The 8,676-nt window shown below is 43.6% G+C and overlaps 1 pseudogene across 1 annotated transcript; it reads right to left on the minus strand.

Annotated features, from left to right (window-relative positions):
* Nucleotides 1-4,280: 4,280 nt before the first annotated feature.
* On the minus strand, nt 4,281-6,371 carry LOC310809870 (polyadenylate-binding protein 1A-like; annotated as a pseudogene). The gene is made up of 3 exons: nt 4,784-6,371; nt 4,599-4,683; nt 4,281-4,489 (listed from the first exon to the last, which is right to left on the minus strand). The product of its transcript is annotated as a polyadenylate-binding protein 1A-like (transcript).
* Nucleotides 6,372-8,676: the final 2,305 nt, after the last annotated feature.

An 8,676-nucleotide genomic window follows, 5' to 3' on the forward strand; every position in this document is an offset into this window, starting at 1 on the left:
TTTTTGATTGGTTTGATCAATTGTGCGTTTCCACCCCTTTGTAGCAACTTTCTGCAAAGGATTTCCCCTGGCACTCCGATCTAGGCCTCAACAAGGTTAGGCATGTACCAAACCTGAAGTGGAGTTGAGACTTGAGACTCTCAACAATATATTTCCCTCTGCAAACACTTAGGCTCCATTAAGACCTTGAGTTCCCATTCCACCTCAATCATTAAGGCGTGTAGGTACCAGAAATATTAAGTCCCAGCCGGTAGAATTACAGTGGGTGTGCTGTGAGATATGAATGCAAGCACAACAGGTTTCGCAGGACAATTACATATTCACACTTGCCTCTTCATGACACAGCATATACAGTATGTTGTAAAGCTCATTCTCCCTGATAGTTTACTTCAGGGTTAAATAAGTCTAATGAAGTCAGACTCTCAATCGTGAGATGAGACTCTGGACTCTCTGAAAAGGGTGAATAGGTGAAATATTTCTTGTAATATAAAAGACAGATTGTTGAGCTTACTCAGTCATTGTTGGACAGAATAACATAGTTTTGTTCTGTTTTATTCAAACATGAACAATGACCCCCTCTGCAATGCATTCCACCAAGTATGTCATCACGTGTCTTTGCAATATCTGGGAATGTCATGTGAATCCAATAAGGAAGGACATGTGACCCAGGTCAATCAAGCCAGATCTTAACCCTTGAGACAAACTCTGGGTTGTGTGTAACTATGCCTTTTCAGTTAGTGCTAGTAAAGAATTACTGTACCTCTTAAGATAGTTGGAGATAGTTATTCAGTTTATGAAAAAAACTTCAATTGATTGATCTTTTACAATGTGGTATAATCTCTGGTCAGATGAATACATTGCTGGGTGGAAGAGCTGCTCCAATTTGTGGCGTGTGTGTGTGGGTCTAGCACCACCTAGTGGTGTCTCCTTGGAGAGTTTAGTAAGGTTGGATAAACTCCTTCTGAAAATGACAGGACACCACCCATGTATAATCTTTAAAACATTTACATTTTCTTCAGTGTGGCCCAGTCAAAATAGCTATGATGATTTGTGAGTGTGACGTACCGACTTGAAAAAATCAACTGTATTGATTTCATAGGATAGTATTCTACATGGTGGACTACAATTGGCAATGTTTTGCTGTTATATGTTTTTTGAAGACGGTGTACACCTACGTGTTTAGTATAATGCTGTCCCTCCCAAATGTGTGTATGATGAAAAAGTGCCTTGTGCTTTTTCAGCTCAAGAGCGTGACGCCGTGGTGGAGGAATCGGAGGTCTCCAGCGTGGAAGGGCTCTTCACCGTCAACCAGCAGTTCGGCTTGGCTGAATTCAGCATGGACATGCTGCTGCTTCGTAGTGATGACACAGAGGGAACCATCTCAGAAACGTCTGGCTCCATAGGCTCTGAGTGGACCCCTCCTACTGTGTCAGTCCCACAGACAGGGGGACAGGGGGATTCCAGAGCTGAAGCTTCCAGAACTGTGTTGGAGGTTTCCGCAATTCCAGAGCACAGCCACTATGCTGCCTTGGAGTTCATCCCCATTGTGGAGTCTATGACTGATATGAGGTCATATGACACCATGACCACCTTTAACTCCAGCTCTACCAGCTCCACCACCACTAACAGCAGGGCTACCACTCCAGAGACCCAGACCAGGGCTGAGAGCACAGAGGTGGGCTGCTTCCACACATTCTGCCCATGCCTCTGGCAGACGTAGGCTGTTGGGCCCGCTGTTAAGGTATCACATCACCATCCTCCAACACAGAATTACAGTACACATTGAAGTGTTTTCTTCAGAGAATACCATACAAGTCATATGTCAAATGATTGTCATTGTATTCCTGGTGTAATGTTGCTTAATGTGCTTCTGTGATTCTCAGGAGCTGAAGATACCCCTGAAATCCAAAGGAAAGTCTTGCAAGGGAAAAGTAATAGAACACTTACCAAATGTAAACTTGTACAGAAATCTCAGTGATGAATCTCTATTTCTACTTTTACTGTGTTTTGTTATAAGGGGGATATTAATATTATTTGTATATTGTCCCTAATTTGCTTCAGTGGCACCAATTCCTGGTAAGTTAACACTCTTCCATGACAAAAGATAAGAAAGATGTGAATTCAGCAGCTAGAGAATGGGGGAGATATAGCCTAGGTGTTCTTGTTGAATATCAGAGTATCCTAATCATCACTGTCTAGTCACTCACTCTCGTTGTTTCAGCTGATGCTCCAGCTGTACAAAAGTCCAAGAAGCCTGGCTTTGCACGCCGCTTCGCTGCTGCCGCCGTACAGGCCTTCTGCTTTGGATGCTGCGCAAAGAAGGTCAAGCATTGATCATCAATAATAAAATCGGATCATTTGAGCTCATATTTGTTGTGATTATTTCACAACAAATTTCATTGCTTACATACTGATGTTATGTAAGCAATGAAAACAGATTGATCAAATAGAAACACCACTTGACAGTAGATTATAATTCAAACCTCACGGCAAGAGCCAACATACAGTACTTTTCAAAATGGGGAAGCATACATGCAGCAGCACCACTCTTCCCTGTTGGAGACAGAAAAGAAGACTAACTCACTGGCCATCTCCCTCAGCTATCCACTAGGGGGCAGTGTCCAATTAGAGGACAATTAGAGGAAATGCCATATGTGTGAAGTTCCCTTGATTCAGTCTTTTTCATACAACATCAACAATTACAAATCCTAACTACCGGCAAGGACCTGCTGTATGGTACTTCTACAGGAGACAGGGCCCTTTTAGCTGATGGAGAAACAGACAGCAGATTATAATAGGGTTGGCATAATGGTTGCTGTGCAGACAGGTGTGTGTGTGTGTGTGTGTGTGTGTGTGTGTGTGTGTGTGTGTGTGTGTGTGTGTGTGTGTGTGTGTGTGTGTGTGTGTGTGTGTGTGTGTGAGAGTGAGAGAGAGAGAAAGTATATGTTTTATAAGTGGGTCATTGTCATGTAAACTGCACACAATTTTCTCTTTTCAACACTAACAGAATACAGCCCACATACGCCTGTCCTTCCTCAGGTGGCTTAAGAAATCTAGCATGGCCCATCAGATCCTCACCCATCAACAGATGTACTATTGAGAGCACCCTGTCTGGCTGCCTCACTGCCCTTGACCGCAAGGCTCTACAGAGGGAGGTGAACACTGGACAGTCACATTACTGGGGGTGAGCTCCCAGCCGTACAGGACATCTACACCAGGCGATATCTGAGGAAGGCCCAGAAGATCACCAAGCTACCCCAGCCACAGCCTGTTATCTCTTCTACCGTCTGGCAGATGGTACCAGAGTGTCTGGTCTCGGTCTAACAGGTTCCGAGACAGCTTCTACCTCCAGGCTTTAAAAATGATGAATAGCTAATGCTGTTCACCTGCATCTAAAGGAACTTTCTACACCATCCATACTACACACTACACACACATACATATATAGCAGAGGTGGAAAGTAATAAATATTACGGCAGATTGGACCATTGGGCTGGCAGGTACTGTAGCCTCATGGTTAGAGTGGCCAGCCAGGCTGCTGGTCCGATCCCCGGTGCAGACGGGAGGGCGTGAGCCTGATGGGAGCCAGCCACTAGAGGGTTGCTGGCATCACATTCAAAAGTACCTTCCACTGTGCCCTTGAGCAAGGCACTTAACCCCCAATGGCTTCAATCACGCTGCACTGACTGAGAGATCATTTCCGTTGAGCAATTAATGGACAATAAAAGTTTGATTGTATTGTAGTACTGTAATTGAGTCAGTTTTTCAAGGATTTGTACTTGAGTATTCTTGAAAGTCTGTAATTGCACTTTTACTTGGGTATGTTTATTGTTTTGTATAAAGTGTTCTTCTTTTCAACTTTTAAATAATCCATTACAGATTACGATGATATCCATACTGTAACAGAATCATGTTCTTAAAAAACCCCAGCAGTGGTGCCTTGGGCCTTAGCCAGAGGTCATGCTCAGCACAGCCAGTGTGGGGGTTCAGGAAGAATCCTTCTAAAGGGCCTCTCTACAAAATACTGGATAATCTGAGCACTGACACATTAAAATGATTAATCAAATAAAAATGCATTTCATCACCACATTTTTCAAACCTCACATTTTTCACCCCACCCTGGACCTTGAAAATAAAAATGGACAGTCATGTTTATTTTGTCATGAAATTGTTTAATAATTTTGCAATGCTTTGAGAGTTATACATTCTCAACATTAAAATGCTTTTCTTATTATTCTTCGGTGAAGCAGGCTTCAAAGTCCAGATCTCGATCCTTCATCTTAGATGCTTGGAACTCCAGCTTTCTGTGCAGCCATCTCAGCATGGTGGGCCTTCAGCACAGCAACTGCTTCATCCACCTTGGAGCGTAGGGACTCTGGGGAGTCTAGCAGGTGGAGCAACTCAGAGTTGTCCATCTCCAGCAGCATGCCAGTGATTTTCCTAGCCTTCTCGGGTTGCATGTTCAGGATGGATGGGAAGAGATATTCACCTGAGGGAGGGGGGAAGAGAGGGAGGTTAGTGTCATGGCTCATAAGAGGGCATAAAGAAAAAAAAACATTAACAGTGTTACATCTCTGGTCCCACTACAGTGGACTCACCCAGTATTTGTTTCTGGTCCTGGAGAGGAACAGTAGCCAGTATGGAAGCAGTCAGAGGCTCCTGGACCTGGGCATGGAGAGCAGGCTGTAAGGGAACAAGAGAGAATTCAGATTAGATCAAATTATATTGCATTAGACATAAGACATATTTATCAGAATACCATATCTGAGAGTGAGATGTTTACCTGCTGCTTGGGGACCTGCTGCTTGGAGCTGCGTACACCTGTTGCATTCTTGTACTGGGCCACATCGCCCATCAGGGCTGCATCTGCACTGGCAGGACGTCTGGAGGTCTGGGTAGCCATGAGAGGTCATCATACGGGCCACCTGAGAGGACCTAGGCTTCATGGCATTGTAGGTATGAGGCCTGGGTGCCATGGGATGCATAGTGTTGGGCATGTTCTGGAAGTGCTCAGGTCTCACACTCTGGGTGACCCAGCAAGGAGTGGGTCTCAGCTGAGCCAGCTGGTTGGTGGAGTAGTAGGCAGTATGTTTCTGGGCCTGTGGAATGGCAGCCATGAAGTATCCAGATGATTGAGCAGGCTGGTAGGGGTTGATGACTAGGTTGGGCACGGTGCAGACGCTAGCCATCCTCTGCATGTACTGGTTGGTGAAGCGGGCCTGGCGCTGTGCTTGGCGCTCCCCCCTGCGCTGGGCCAGGGCCACGTACAGGCGCTTGGTGGCCACAATGCGACCGTTCATCTGAGTCACAGCCTTGGTGGCCGCCTCAGGAGAGGAGAAGCACACGAAGCCAAAGCCCTTGCTCCGTTTACCCTCCATCATCACCTTTGCGCTGGTGATTGTTCCGAACTGGGAGAACTCTTTGTGCAGACGCTTGTCATCCCATCCATCATCCAGGTTCTTCACATACAGATTAACTCCTTGATATCTGGTTGTGCGGCCCTGCTTTATCAGCTCAAACTGGCGCTTCAGCTCAGGCTGGCGCTCTCCTCTTTTCTGGGCTCGGCCTACATAGACCTGTCTGCCGTTGATCCTTTTTCTATTCATATCCTGAATGGCTCTCTGGGCGTCCTCATGTTTTTCAAAGTTAACAAAGCCGAAACCCTTAGACTTTCCATTGTCATCAGTCATGACCCGAATACTCAGGGCTGGTCCATATTTTTCAAAAATCTCCTTCAATTTACCGTCATCCAATGCCTCTCCAAAGTTTTTGATGTACACGTTTGTGAACACTTTGGCCCTGGCTCCAAGTTCAGCCTGTCTTTGTTTGTGAGATTTGAAGTGTCCAATGAACACTTTTTTGCCTTCTAATAACGTGCCATTTAGCCTCACAATGGCTCTTTCAGCAGCATCCTGGGTGTCAAAGTGAACAAAGCCGTAGCCTTTTGAGCCATTCTCATCACAAACCACCTTGCTAGAAAGGATGTTGCCAAATTCAGAGAATGTGTCGTAGAGGACCTTGTTGTCAATAGACTTTTCCAAGTTCTTGATAAAAAGGTTGCCAACCCCACTCTTCCTCAGAGTAGGGTCACGCTGAAACCACATGATACGCATAGGTCGTCCATTAAGAATGTCAAAGTTCATTGTGTCTAGGGCACATTCAGCATCAGCTTGCTGTTGAAAGTTTACATAAGCATATCCAAGGGATCGGCGAGTGATCATGTCCCTGCATACTCTAATGGAGAGAATTGGACCACTGGGGCTGAATTTCTCATACAGCATTGGCTCAGTGACATCCTGGTGGAGATCGCCAACATACAAGGAGGCCATTGAGCAGGGCCCACTAGGCCCACTAGGCCCACTAGGATTCATTTATGATGGAGGTGCGTACTCTCAGGCAGCATGAGGGTGTCAGGCTGCATTCTCCAGAAAAACGGAGGTGATGATTCGCTCCTTTGACTGTTTCCAATTCCATTGAGAAAATAGAATGTATCAATTAATCAATCCATGAGACTTTATTTAGGTATTACATTTCATACATGTATACAATGCAATGTGCTTGACAAAAACAATTAAAATAAGGCACATACAGTATGGCAAAAATATTATAGACATAAAAATACAGAGTAAAAAACAAAGTGAATCCAAATTCACAATAGTGGACATAAAATAGCAGAGTGAGAGACTAATGCAATAAAATGTATGTAAAATGCCCTCCTTTAAGATATTAACAGTAGCTATAAATGTAGCCGTGTGTTTGCACTTTTGCTCACTCACGCTTTCAACAATGATGCTGTCTTCTTTGTAGTTGGATAAATGATAGGTCTTCTTCTTCCTTGCCTTATTCCACGGTTGTTGGTTTGCTTGGAAATCAAATCCTGCTTCAAGTATATATTTTAGCTTTTGATATAATTCCTAATAACAAAATATGTGCAGAGACTAGCTGCTGAATGACAGGTAATACTTGTAATGTTCACCTGGGACCCAGACACCCAGTTATATGGTCATCGTTTGTTACATCATTGTCATTATCAATTGTTACATGTATCCAGAGAGTTTGGCCCTGGCCCATAGAGATAGAACACTGAACCAGAAGCATTGTGATGCATTTACATGACACCACTTCATTCCATGGCAGCCATGTTAGCTACCCAGATGGAGTTTTCACCAACAGCAATTTATGGAATTGTTTGAATATGAAACAAATCTAGCAAATGGAACAGTGTAAAAGGTGGCCAGAAAATAGATATAGAACACTTTTATACTGTATCTACATGGGCCAGACTCTCTCTATTTAAATTATCAAGAGTTGTGATGATGTAGAGTAGGACTCTCAAGCAGAGGTGTGTCTTTGCAACACAGCGGACACCTTCTTTCTGATCATGTTCATCTGTATATCTGACAAGATGCACTTTGACAATTAACAACCAGGTGTCACCTGAACATACATAGTACCACAAGGAAGCTAACGCTAACATATGCTAATGTACATGCCCAGCAATCACACAGTTCACAGCTCAGCCACGCACACCTCAGCCTGATGTCAGAAGCGTATCATAACATTCTTTCAGAAACAAAATCAGAACATGACTGATGGAACACACCAGCATTCTCACAGGGAGGACAGAGAGAGTGTGTGTGTGTGTGTGTTAGCCTGCTGTCATAACTGTATAATTCTTTCAGAAACAAAATACACTACACACAAACTGTATTTACTTTCATCCATGGTGGCCAACACACACACACACACACACACACACACACACACACACACACACACACACACACACACACACACACACAGCATTGTATACAAGAAATGTATACAAGAAATACATACAGTGGCATCGGCAACATTTTGTTGCGTTATAGACTCAATTTAAAATGGATTGGAATTAATATCTTTGTTTTTATAGTGTCTCTGATTTGCATATGAATCAAATACACATGGTTTGAATCAGGTTGTCATTACACATTGAGAAAATGGAGAGGAACAAAACTGCTAAGGAATGCTAGCCTGAGGCCTGGGGAGACATACAAAAATCTACAAAGTTGAATGGTGGAGAGGAAAAAGCACAGTCGATGGGACAACATCATCTCAGTCACTCTACAAAATTGTTCTATAACCAAATTGCCAAAAATAATCCTTTAATAGAAAATAATCTCTCTCACATCCATCATTGTGTTTGCCACAATGAATTCAAGTGATACAGCAAGTGGTTATGTGTTTATTTGGTTTTACTACAAAACATTAAGTTTAGTGCATATCCAGCACCATGCAATGCAGTTTCTGCACCATCCCTCGTGTGAAGAATAGTGGTCGCTGCATCATGTTATAGGTATGTTTGTCACTGGCAGGGACTGGAGAGTTTGTATTTGCATTTGAGCACATTTTAAGAGTGTCATAGCAAAGGGTCTGAATACTTACATAAATTAGATATTTCTGTATTTCAATTTTTGTAAATGAGCGACTTTGTCTACTTTATTGTCCCTCAGAGGAAAATCACAAATAAAACAGGGGAATGCAGAGGGAATACAATAGCACCAAAATACCGAATACAAATGGAAACAGGAGGACCCTAGTCCTCCTAAAGTCCATCACCATCTCCTTTGTCTTGCTGATGTTGAGAAGCAGGTGGTTCTGCTCACATCACTAAACAAAACTGTCCACCAGTCC

The sequence above is a fragment of the Argentina silus genome (assembly GCF_951799395.1).
Source record: "Argentina silus genome assembly, chromosome: 9".
NCBI lineage: Eukaryota > Metazoa > Chordata > Actinopteri > Argentiniformes > Argentinidae > Argentina > Argentina silus.